Source organism: Aquarana catesbeiana, linkage group LG02 (genome assembly GCF_042186555.1).
Source record: "Aquarana catesbeiana isolate 2022-GZ linkage group LG02, ASM4218655v1, whole genome shotgun sequence".
Classification (NCBI taxonomy): Eukaryota; Metazoa; Chordata; class Amphibia; order Anura; family Ranidae; genus Aquarana; species Aquarana catesbeiana.
The window spans coordinates 5,207,818-5,219,923 of NC_133325.1; the positions used below are offsets into that span (position 1 = coordinate 5,207,818).

The 12,106-nt window shown below is 44.3% G+C and overlaps 1 protein-coding gene across 1 annotated transcript in view; it reads left to right on the forward strand.

Moving 5' to 3' along the window:
• The first annotated feature begins 11,056 nt into the window (after window positions 1–11,056).
• LOC141126605 (uncharacterized) overlaps window positions 11,057–12,106 on the forward strand; it is a 111,506-nt gene continuing 110,456 nt past the window's right edge. The window contains exon 1 of the mRNA XM_073612527.1: window positions 11,057–11,180. The gene's annotated coding sequence lies outside the window, so the exon portion shown is untranslated. The remainder of the gene's footprint in view (window positions 11,181–12,106) is intronic.

Genomic DNA, 12,106 nt, shown 5'->3' on the forward strand with positions numbered 1-12,106 from the left:
ATTTGGGATGACGAATGCCCCAGCTACCTTCCAGAGAGTCATGAATGACTTACTGGAGGGGCTGGAAAACTTTGCCGTAGCCTACCTGGATGACATTGCCGTGTTCAGTCCTACCTGGAAAGAACACCTGGTGCACCTGTCACAGGTCCTGAACCAACTGACAGCTGCCAATCTGACTGTAAAACCCAGTAAGTGTCAGATTGGCATGACTGATGTGCAGTACTTGGGACACCAGGTAGTAGGAGGTACCCTAAAACCCGAGACAGGGAGGGTTGAGGCCATCCTGGCCTGGCCTAACCCCCAAACCAAAAAGCAGGTTATGTCTTTCTTGGGGACTGCTGGCTACTATAGGAAGTTTGTATGTAACTATAGTAGCCTGGCTAAACCTCTGACTGACCTAACCAAAAAGAAACTGCCCAAGGTGGTGTCTTGGACACCAGAATGTGAGCAGGCATTTCAGGCCTTAAAGAAGGCACTGGCCAGCGCACCTGTGCTACTGGCTCCAGACTTCACCCGCCGTTTCCTAGTGCAGACGGATGCCTCTGCCTATGGATTGGGTGCAGTCCTGAGCCAGGTGGATGATGCCGGAGAGGAGTATCCCATCCTCTACCTGAGCAGGAAGCTGCTTTCCAGGGAAGTAGCATAGGCCACGATTGAAAAGGAGTGTCTTGCGATCGTGTGGGCTCTCCAGAAGTTACAAACGTACCTTTATGGACTGCACTTCACTGTGATCACGGATCACAATCCCTTGAGCTGGCTAAATCATGTGGATGGGGGGAATGGCAAACTACTTCGGTGGAGCCTAATTCTACAGCAATACGATTTCACCATCCAGCATAAGAAAGGCAGCACCCGTGGCAATGCTGATGGGCTGTTACGACAAGCCGAGCCTGCAGGAGTCGGTTGCCTCAGGAGGAAAATTGAAGTTCCCTCCCATGCAACCACCTAAGGGGGAGGTGTAATGATATCACGTACTGGACATGAAACCCTGTAGCTAGCTGCCATGTTTTTTGGAATGCAGCCATGACAGCTTCGCTAACCGTATACATTACAGAGAAATCTGAACTCCCTCCTCTTAGGAATTCAAAGCTTTTTAAGTTCAACAGAAAAGGTTATCTCATCAGAGAAAACAGAATCAGGCTAGGTCAGTAAAAAACAGCTTGTTCAAAGGGCAGAGTGTTCAGGCCCTTCGTAAAACTGTCACCCTTTCCATTCAGAGACCCAACAGGCCCCGGTTGTAAAATGTCTGAATACACATCAAGCTTAAAACAGTGGAATAAGTATGAAATTTCAGCATGTTTCATAACTTCTGACTTAGTAATAGCACAGCCACAATATGGACATATTTAGTTTCCTCAGATAATTTGCAACGTTTCAAGTCCAGACACCCCTATGTCAGGTCATATGGGAAACCACTGGTACCCCTTATTCCTCCTAAGTAGACTATACACTGGAGATATGGTATGTTTAGATTTGTTTTGAAGGAAATCTCACGCTGAACAATAATATGGGTATTTGCAGTCTATAAACAGTAGAGATGCAGAGATATGAATATGTATCACAAAATCTACCTGGGACGTGGTCATAAGTGTAGACACCTCCCAGCAACCAATCCCTAAACAAGATGACCAGACGATTGGTTACTAGTCGCTGTCAACACCCCCTTTGATTTGACAGAAAAGAGGAGATGCAAGGACAATGGTCAGTTCTCCTTTTACCATCCAAGAAGAAACATCTGACAAGTTGAGAACCGATTACCTAGCTCATCGATCGAACTCTGATCAACCCTCGGACATTAATTGCAAGTACTGTATTTATTGGCGTATAACACTCACTTTTTCACCATGAAAATCGGGTGCAAATAGCGTGTGTGTGTTATATGCCAATACTTTAATTTTTGCTGCCTGAAAGGGGACAGGGAGGGGGGCGGGGCGAGCGCCATCAGATTACATACAGTGAGAAACTCCTGTTTACTTGGCGGCCTCTGTAATAGGAAGTCCCGTCTCCTGGGCCGCCATTGGACCACTATTCTGTCTATCATAGGAGATTCTCACTGTATGTAATCTGTCCGCGCTCGCCCCGCCCCCTTCCTGTCCCCTCTAGGCTGCAGATGGGCATTGATCAGGCTGCACTGATGGCAATGGTGAGGCTGCTGCATTGAAGGCAATGGTAAGGCTGCATTGATGTGGACTGATGAGGCTGCATTGATGGCACTTGTGAGGCTGCAGATAGGCATTGATCAAGCTGCATTGATGGCAATGGTCAGGCTGCAGATGGGCACTGACCCCTATTTTGCTTCAAAGTTCCTTATTTAAAATTTAAGTTTTTTTTCCTGAAACTTCCCTCTTAAAATGAATGTGCGTGTTATACACCTGTGCGTGTTATACGCCGATAAATATGGTATTCTTCCTTCCCAATTCTACCTTATTGCTTTGTGGCTGTATATTGTCTTTATCTTTTGAAACATCTTTTTTCTGTAAATGTTTTATGTGCATCAACTTTGACCTTTTCATAATAAACTCTTATGTTGAAAAGTGTTAATCTTGTCTCTAAAGCTCTTAATACAAGCTATAAATGAGCCTGCCTCTTAAAGGGTGCTACTGTTGTAGAGTAGGACTCTGAGCAGACCTGTCTGTGGTGGCAGTGTGTGTGGCAGACGCTTATTCTAAAATTAGAATATTAGAAAGCTACAGAAACGTCCAAATCGACACATAGCTCTAAAAGGAAGTGTGCCTCTTGTAGGGACATTCTAGGAGAATCATGGACAAAGGTCTTGTGTAGGGACTGCATAGACTCCCTTGTTAAAGAGAGGGAATCTGAACAGGAGTCAGGACTAGCAGCCTCAGTAAAGGAGCTCTCGTCTACCTTTTCATCTTTTAAAACCTTATTTGAGAAATTTCAACTCCCTACTAATCCAGCTCCCCAGGATACAACCCCCGCTACAGGCTCAGGGCTCTGCTCCTGCCCAAACTGCTACTACAGTTAGGGCAGAGGAAGTTTCAGGCCCTTCCGTGGTGGAACAGAGGCAGCTAGACAGTTCCTCCTCTGATTCCCAGGAGGGTTCAGAGGGTGAGGACCAGGACGGGGAGCCCAGGATACCCTCCAGATATAAATTGTCCCTGGATGAGGTAGAGGACCTCTTAGGGCTATATATACAACCTTCGGTATTCAGGCAGACAAGAAACCCCTGAACCTCCATGACCAAATGTACAAAGGCTTGGGGAAACAAAAGAGAAAGGTTTTCCCAGTACATGAGGTACTGGTTGAAATGGTTAAAAAGGAGTGGCAAGATCCCGAAAGGAAGCCCTTTTTCTCTAGATCCCTAAAGAGAAGATTCCCATTCTCAGAGGATCCAGCATACGCCTGGAATAAAAGTCCCAAATTAGATGCCACCTTCTCCCAGGTCTCCAGACACATGGATCTGCCATTTGAGGACATGGGGCCTTGGAAAATGTCATGGATAAAAGAATAGACTCTCTTCTTAAAAAGACTTGGGACTCAACAATAGGCAATCTAAAGCCAGAATTGGCTGTCACAGTTGTGGCTCACAATTTAGAGCACTGGCTCTCCCAGATCCAAGAGCATATTGAAGCAGGAACTGCCAAGGAAACCATTTTATCTTTTTTTCCTACGATTTTGCGAGGTATTGCATACATAGCGGATGCCTCGGCAGAGTCAGTCTGCATGTCGGCCAGATCAGCGGCTCTAGCCAACTCTGCCAGGAGAGCCCTCTGGCTGAAAACTTGGCCAGGCGATAGCGCCTTAAAGGTCAAGTTGTGTGGGATACCTTTGAAGGGAGACCTTCTCTTCAGCCCAGGTTTAGAGACAGTTTTGGACCGCACAGCAGACAGGACGAAGTCCTTCCCACTTAAGAAGACAACCCCAGCACAAACAAAGAAGGGGTTTCACCCACAAAGACATAGGGAAGCCCCAAAGCCGGAAGGGCAAAAGAAAACCTTGGAAAAAAGTGGGGTGATTGGCGTTACCTACAGGAAACCCTAGATGCTACTGTATCATAGGGAAAAATGGCAATATGTAATGTACACTTATTTTCACAACTATACCCTTAGTATCTACATAAGGCTATATGATATAATGTAGATGCTACCTGCGACAATAGGCCAAAATTGATGTATCATGTAGGCCTAAATATCCAACCCGTGGCTACAGGTGATGGATGGGTATATAGTGAGAGTAAGAAACTAATATGGGGAAAGAAGTATCAGAAATAAACCAAAATAATGTGTACATGCACAACAGCTTCAATCCACATATAACACAGTCACATTTGTATGGAAATCACCCAGATGGAATCCTGCAACAAAACTTTCAATAGTTGGTACAATAGTTCCTCTGTGTTATAGTTGTTAGCAAAAAACAGAAAGTCTATAAATTGCAGGACATGGTGATATATAAAAGTCCCATATTCATAATGGAGTCTGCATCAGTTCTAAACAGCATCAAGGTGACTTAGTGTTTACATAGGTTTCCAGGTGACTTCTGTGCTCCCCCTTCAAAATTCCTACTCACCGAATCCAGACACCCCTACAGGGGTAATGGGCATGTAGTGCTTTTTATGGAGGTCACTGCTCCCTGAAGTATGCCGTAGGTGTCCCAGGTAAATCCTTGTAGGTTAGTCGGTTCTGATGTGCCCATAGGTAAAATCATTCATATGTCAAAAAGATAAAGAAAGAGCTCCCATGGTGTAGTAAGATAAAAAAAAACGTCCGTTTATTCATTAAAAAACATAAAAACAAACACCAAGCAGAAGCATACAGTGAAAAACGTGTATTCCTAAGTGGTATTACACAAAAACAGCTTGCATGTAATGCCGGTAGAGTGAAAACCACAAGCGTGTATCGAGATAGGGGATACCAGCAGCTGTTGCGCTCCAACTGCGTTCCACCCTCTCGTAAACACGGAAGTGACGTAGTGTGCGTGGCTCCGTCGCACGCGTTTCGTCATAGACGTCCTCAGCGACGGTGCCACACTGTTGCACGCTACATCTTATGAAGGGAGAACGTCCATGCCTGTCCCACCCCCTCAGGTAGGGGTGGCCAATGTAAAAAGTCATGTCGGAAATCAAATCAAAAACCCCGTTTGACGAAAAACCATGCCGGAAACCAAATCGAAAACCCCATTTGATGACTAATCACCAGGACGGTGTGAGGTCATTAATTAGATAGCACAGAGATTTGGTATAATGGACGCCATGGTAACGCTCTCCCCCATAACATCAATAAGGTTATATGTCATACTTAATTACAACTCAAAATCACGTAAATAGGGATGTGTAGGGATAATGGCTCCCCCTCCTGGCAGGAAAGGAGGTAGTTCTGTGTGCCACGGAATAATAGGTACTAGCAGGTATTACCATGTAAATCTACGTGACAAAATGTCAAGGGCCAGGAGTTGGTACATCAAATATTGCACCCACAGTGTATGTATGTGATGGTGGTCATATTCTATAATTATTAGGTGTAATGAGTGCCACCAATTATTAATAAAGAAAAAAGAGAAAAATAAATAAACTAAAATAAAAATGAACCTCAAGGAAAGGAAGATAAAAAAAAGTGAACCTCAAAAAGTGAACCTCAAAGACAATAGGGATAAATAGGTCCATAATCGCTGTGTCCTCTGCCCACAAAGAGAAATATGCCTAGCAGGTACCCACTAGCTGAAATCAGCTTAAATAAAAATAAAAAATAAAAAATAAAAAATGAAAAAAATAAATAAAAAGTGAGCACCAAGAAAAATTGGTAAATGTATCCATATACATAAGGGTGTCCAACTGGACTGTAGTATTAAACATTAAGGGTGTGGGATAGAAAATGTCTGAAATGAAAATATCTATGCCCTAGTGTCCCTAATTTTGTACATCAGTGTGTGAATATACATAGTGTGGTATATTTAAATCTTGTGAAACCAGAATTAATAAGGCCACAAACTCGTAGGTTTAAACTTAAAATGGTGAGGGGAAGGGTATAAAAAATCCCTTGTCTAAATGAATGATAAGTGGAGTGGGAAGCAAAAGGAAGAACGGAAACAACTCCCACCCTAGCTGGTGTATCTTGTGTTCGATACAGTGAAAAGGGGAGAGCAATCTCAAGTATAGTGTAGTGTAAGTGAACTTTGTCTAGGCTCTGGGCAAAGGCCGTTTATATAGGACAAATAAAAAAAAAACAAAAAAACACATAAGTAAGGCTGGGTTCACACTGGTGTGACACGACAGCCGTCCTACTTTGGATCCGACTTTGCCCTGCGACATGAAGCCGGCATGTGTCCGACTTTCAATGAACGGGGATCCGACTTGGATCCCCGCCAATGCCCGGCACTGTGTTTGGTATGAATCTTTAGGGGAACTCTGCGCCAAATTTTAAATAAAAAACCAGCATGGGTTCCCCCTCCAAGAGCATACCAGGCCCTTGGGTCTGGTATGGACCTTAAGGGGAACCCCCTACACCGAAAAAAACGGCGTGGGGGTCCCCCCAAATCCATACCAGACCCTTATCCGAGCATGCAGCCCAGCCGGACAGGAATGGGGGTGGGGACGAGCGAGCGCTCCCCCCCCTCCTGAACCGTACCAGGCCGCATGCCCTCAACATGGGGGGTTGGTGCCTTGGGGGAGGGGGGCGTGCTGCGGGCCCCCCACCCCAAAGCACCTTGTCCCCATGTTGATGAGGACAAGGGCCTCTTCCCGGCAACCCTGGCCGTTGGTTGTCGGGGTCTGCGGGCGGAGGGCTTATCGGAATCCGGGAGCCCCCTTTAAAAAGGGGGCCCCCCAGATCCCAGCCCCCCCACCCTATGTGAATGAGTATGGGGTACATGGTACCCCTACCCATTCACCTAGGGAAAAGTGTCAATAAAAAAAAACACAGTACACAGGTTTCAAGATTAATTTATTAGGCAGCTCCGGATCTTCTTCCGACTTCAGGGGGGTCTTCTTCTGACTTCTCCCGGTGTTCCGCCTCTTCTCCCGGGCCCCTCCGCTATCTTCTTCCAGCTCTTTTGCCAGCAGGGGGCCCCGGTCTGCTGCCGCTGTTTTGTCGCCGCTGTCTCACTGCTTCTTCTCTTCATCTCTTCTTCCGATGTTGACACGACGCTCTCTCCGGCTCGAATGCTGTGTGTGAGCTGCGGAGCCATAGGCGGTGACCCCGCCCCCTTGTGACGTCACGGTCCCAGCATGCGCAGGGACTCTGACGTCATAAGGGGGCGTGACCCCAGAGTCCCTGCGCATGCTAGGACCGTGACGTCACAAGGGGGCGGGGTCACCGCCTATATAAATGGCTCCAGCGTTGTGTCAACATCGGAAGAAGAGATGAAGAGAAGAAGTGGTGAGACAGCGGCGACAAGACAGCGGCAGCAGACCGGGGCCCCCTGCTGGCAAAAGAGCTAGAAGAAGATAGCAGAGGGGCTCGGGAGAAGAGGCGGAACACCGGGAGAAGTCGGAAGAAGACCCCCCGAAGTCGGAAGAAGATCCGGAGCTGCCTAATAAATTAATCTTGAAACCTGTGTACTGTGTTTTTTTTTTTATTGACACTTTTCCCTAGGTGAATGGGTAGGGGTACCATGTACCCCATACTCATTCACATAGGGTGGGGGGCAGGGATCTGGGGGTCCCCTTATTAAAGGGGGCTCCCGGATTCCGATAAGCCCTCCGCCCGCAGACCCCGACAACCAACGGCCAGGGTTGTCGGGAAGAGGCCCTTGTCCTCATCAACGTTTTTTCGGCGTAGGGGGTTCCCCTTAAGGTCCATACCAGACCATACCAGAAGTAGGATCAAAGTCGGACCAAAGTAGTACAGGGAGCATTTCTAAAGTCGGAACGACTTGTGTCGGACCAGTTAGGACGGCTCCCATAGGGAAACATTAAATTTCACACGTCATGCGACATGAGCTCCCAATGTCGGAGCGTTTGTCGGACCAGTGTGAACCCAGCCTAACACAAAGGTAACATAAATGAGACACATATAATGGAGGGCCTATGTCAGTAAATTGATCCTAAAGGGAAATATGTAAGGTCTTATATAGACAGGTGTGTGGCTTTCCTATTCAAGTCCAATCAGTATAATCAAACACAGCTGGACTCAAATGAAGGTGTAGAACCATCTCAAGGATGATCAGAAGAAATGGACAGCACCTGAGTTATATATATGAGTGTCACAGCAAAGGGTCTGAATACTTAGGACCATGTGATATTTCAGTTTTTCTTTTTTAATAAATCTGCAAAAATGTCAACAATTCTGTGTTTTTCTGTCAATATGGGGTGCTGTGTGTACAATATGGGGGCTGTGTGTACAATATGGGGTGCTGTGTGTACAATATGGGGGGCTGTGTGTACAATATGGGGGGCTGTGTGTACAATATGGGGGGCTGTGTGTACAATATGGGGTGCTGTTTGTACATTAATGAGGAAAAAAATGAACTTAAATGATTTTAGCAAATGGCTGCAATATAACAAAGAGTGACAATATATATATATATATATATATATATATATATATATATATATATATATATATATATATATATATATATATATATATATATATATATATATATATATATATAATGTATATAGATAAATTATATTATGTCTCTGGGATGGACAGTGGGTCCAACATGTCCTGTATACATTGTATAGTATACACCAGAGGACTACAAGTCCCAGCATGTCCTGTATACATTGTATACTATACACCAGAGGACTACAAGTCCCAGCATGTCCTCTATACATTGTATATTATACACTGGAGAACTAAAAGTCCCAGCATGCCCTGTATACATTGTATATTATACACCGTAGGACTACAAGTCCCAGCATGTCCTGTATACATTGTATATTATACACAGGAGGATTACAAGTCCCAGCATGTCCTGTATACATTGTATATTATACACAGGAGGACTACAAGTCCCAGCATGTCCTCTATACATTGTATATTATACACTGGAGAACTAAAAGTCCCAGCATGTCCTGTATACATTGTATATTATACACCGTAGGACTACAAGTCCCAGCATGTCCTGTATACATTGTATATTATACACAGGAGGACTACAAGTCCCAGCATGTCCTCTATACATTGTATATTATACACTGGAGAACTAAAAGTCCCAGCATGTCCTGTATACATTGTATATTATACACCGTAGGACTACAAGTCCCAGCATGTCCTGTATACATTGTATATTATACACAGGAGGACTACAAGTCCCAGCATGTCCTGTATACATTGTATATTATGCACCGGAGGACTTCAAATCCCAGCATGTCCTGTATACATTGTATATTATACACAGGAGGACTACAAGTCCCAGCATGTCCTGTATACATTGTATATTATACACCGGAGGACTACAAGTCCCAGCATGTCCTGTATACATTGTATATTATACACAGGATGACTACAAGTCCCAGCATGGCCTGTATATGTTGTATATTATACACCGTAGGACTACAAGCCCAAGCATGTCCTGTATACATTGTATATTATACACAGGAGGACTACAAGTCCCAACATGTCCTGTATACATTGTATATTATACACCAGAGGACTACAAGTCCCAGCATGTCCTGTATACATTGTATATTATACACAAGAGGACTACAAGTCCCAGCATGTCCTGTATACATTGTATATTATACACCGGAGGACTACAAGTCCCAGCATGTCCTGTATACATTGTATATTATACACCAGAGGACTACAAGTCCCAGCATGTCCTGTATACATTGTATATTATACACCGGAGGACTACAAGTCCCAGCATGTCTTGTATACATTGTATATTATACACCAGAGGACTACAAGTCCCAGCATGTCCTGTATACATTGTATATTATACACAGGAGGACTACAAGTCCCAGCATGTCCTCTATACATTGTATATTATACACTGGAGAACTAAAAGTCCCAGCATGTCCTGTATACATTGTATATTATACACCGTAGGACTACAAGTCCCAGCATGTCCTGTATACATTGTATATTATACACAGGAGGACTACAAGTCCCAGCATGTCCTGTATACATTGTATATTATGCACCGGAGGACTTCAAATCCCAGCATGTCCTGTATACATTGTATATTATACACAGGAGGACTACAAGTCCCAGCATGTCCTCTATACATTGTATATTATACACCGGAGGACTACAAGTCCCAGCATGTCCTGTATACATTGTATATTATACACAGGATGACTACAAGTCCCAGCATGGCCTGTATATGTTGTATATTATACACCGTAGGACTACAAGCCCAAGCATGTCCTGTATACATTGTATATTATACACAGGAGGACTACAAGTCCCAACATGTCCTGTATACATTGTATATTATACACCAGAGGACTACAAGTCCCAGCATGTCCTGTATACATTGTATATTATACACAAGAGGACTACAAGTCCCAGCATGTCCTGTATACATTGTATATTATACACCGGAGGACTACAAGTCCCAGCATGTCCTGTATACATTGTATATTATACACCAGAGGACTACAAGTCCCAGCATGTCCTGTATACATTGTATATTATACACCGGAGGACTACAAGTCCCAGCATGTCTTGTATACATTGTATATTATACACCAGAGGACTACAAGTCCCAGCATGTCCTGTATACATTGTATATTATGCACCGGAGGACTTCAAATCCCAGCATGTCCTGTATACATTGTATATTATACACAGGAGGACTACAAGTCCCAGCATGTCCTGTATACATTTTATATTATACACCGGAGGACTACAAGTCCTAACATGTCCTGTATACATTGTATATTATACACCGGAGGACTACAAGTCCCAGCATGTCCTGTATACATTGTATATTATACACAGGAGGACTACAAGTCCCAGCATGTCCTGTATACATTGTGTGTGTGTGTGTCCCCCCCCCGGTGTGTATGAAGGTGCCCCTCCTCCCATGAAGGGTGTTATCTGTCCTAGGAGAAGTTTTTCCTTATCTTGGGGAGACAGACTTCCCTGTGAAATGTAGAAGAAGGTGGAGGACTCTGATTGGTGTGTTGGTTGGGGGTGTGTCCAGTGGTGGGAGGACGGGGGAGGACGGGGGTCTCTTGGTGATGTGCAGCCAGCAGTGGAGGGAGGATTTCCCCTCTGAACACAAAGATGTCACTTTCCAGAAACACCCAATAAAACTGCCGCCAGGTAAGTGTAAAATATTGGAAGATACAATTAATATTTCAGTATCTTTAGGTGTTTCCGGAGATTTGTTTGATAGTTCAATAGTCAGGCTGACTTACACCAAAGTGTGGTTTTATTGACACACAATTGTCATCATAGAAACAATGTAAAAAGTATAACAGTTCAGTGGAGGAAAAACACAAATATAAGAAATATAATAAGTCATTATAAAGATGTGACAAGCTGATGGAAGCGTGTGTCCTCATATCTCCATAGTCTTCCATGTCTCATGTGTCCTCATATCTCCATAGTCTTCCATGTCTCATGTGTCCTCATATCTCCATAGTCTTCCATGTCTCATGTGTCCTCATGTCTCCATAGTCTTCCATGTCTCATGTGTCCTCATATCTCCATAGTCTTCCATGTCTCATGTGTCCTCATGTCTCCATAGTCTTCCATGTCTCATGTGTCCTCATATCTCCATAGTCTTCCATGTCTCATGTGTCCTCATATCTCCATAGTCTTCCATGTCTCATGTGTCCTCATATCTCCATAGTCTTCCATGTCTCATGTGTCCTCATGTCTCCTTAGTCTTCCATGTCTCATGTGTCCTCGTGTCTCCATAGTCTTCCATGTCTCATGTGTCCTCATATCTCCATAGTCTTCCATGTCTCATGTGTCCTCATATCTCCATAGTCTTCCATGTCTCATGTGTCCTCATATCTCCATAGTCTTCCATGTCTCATGTGTCCTCATATCTCCATAGTCTTCCATGTCTCATGTGTCCTCATATCTCCATAGTCTTCCATGTCTCATGTGTCCTCATGTCTCCTTAGTCTTCCATGTCTCATGTGTCCTCGTGTCTCCATAGTCTTCCATGTCTCATGTGTCCTCATATCTCCATAGTCTTCCATGTCTCATGTGTCCTCATATCTCCATAGTCTTCCATG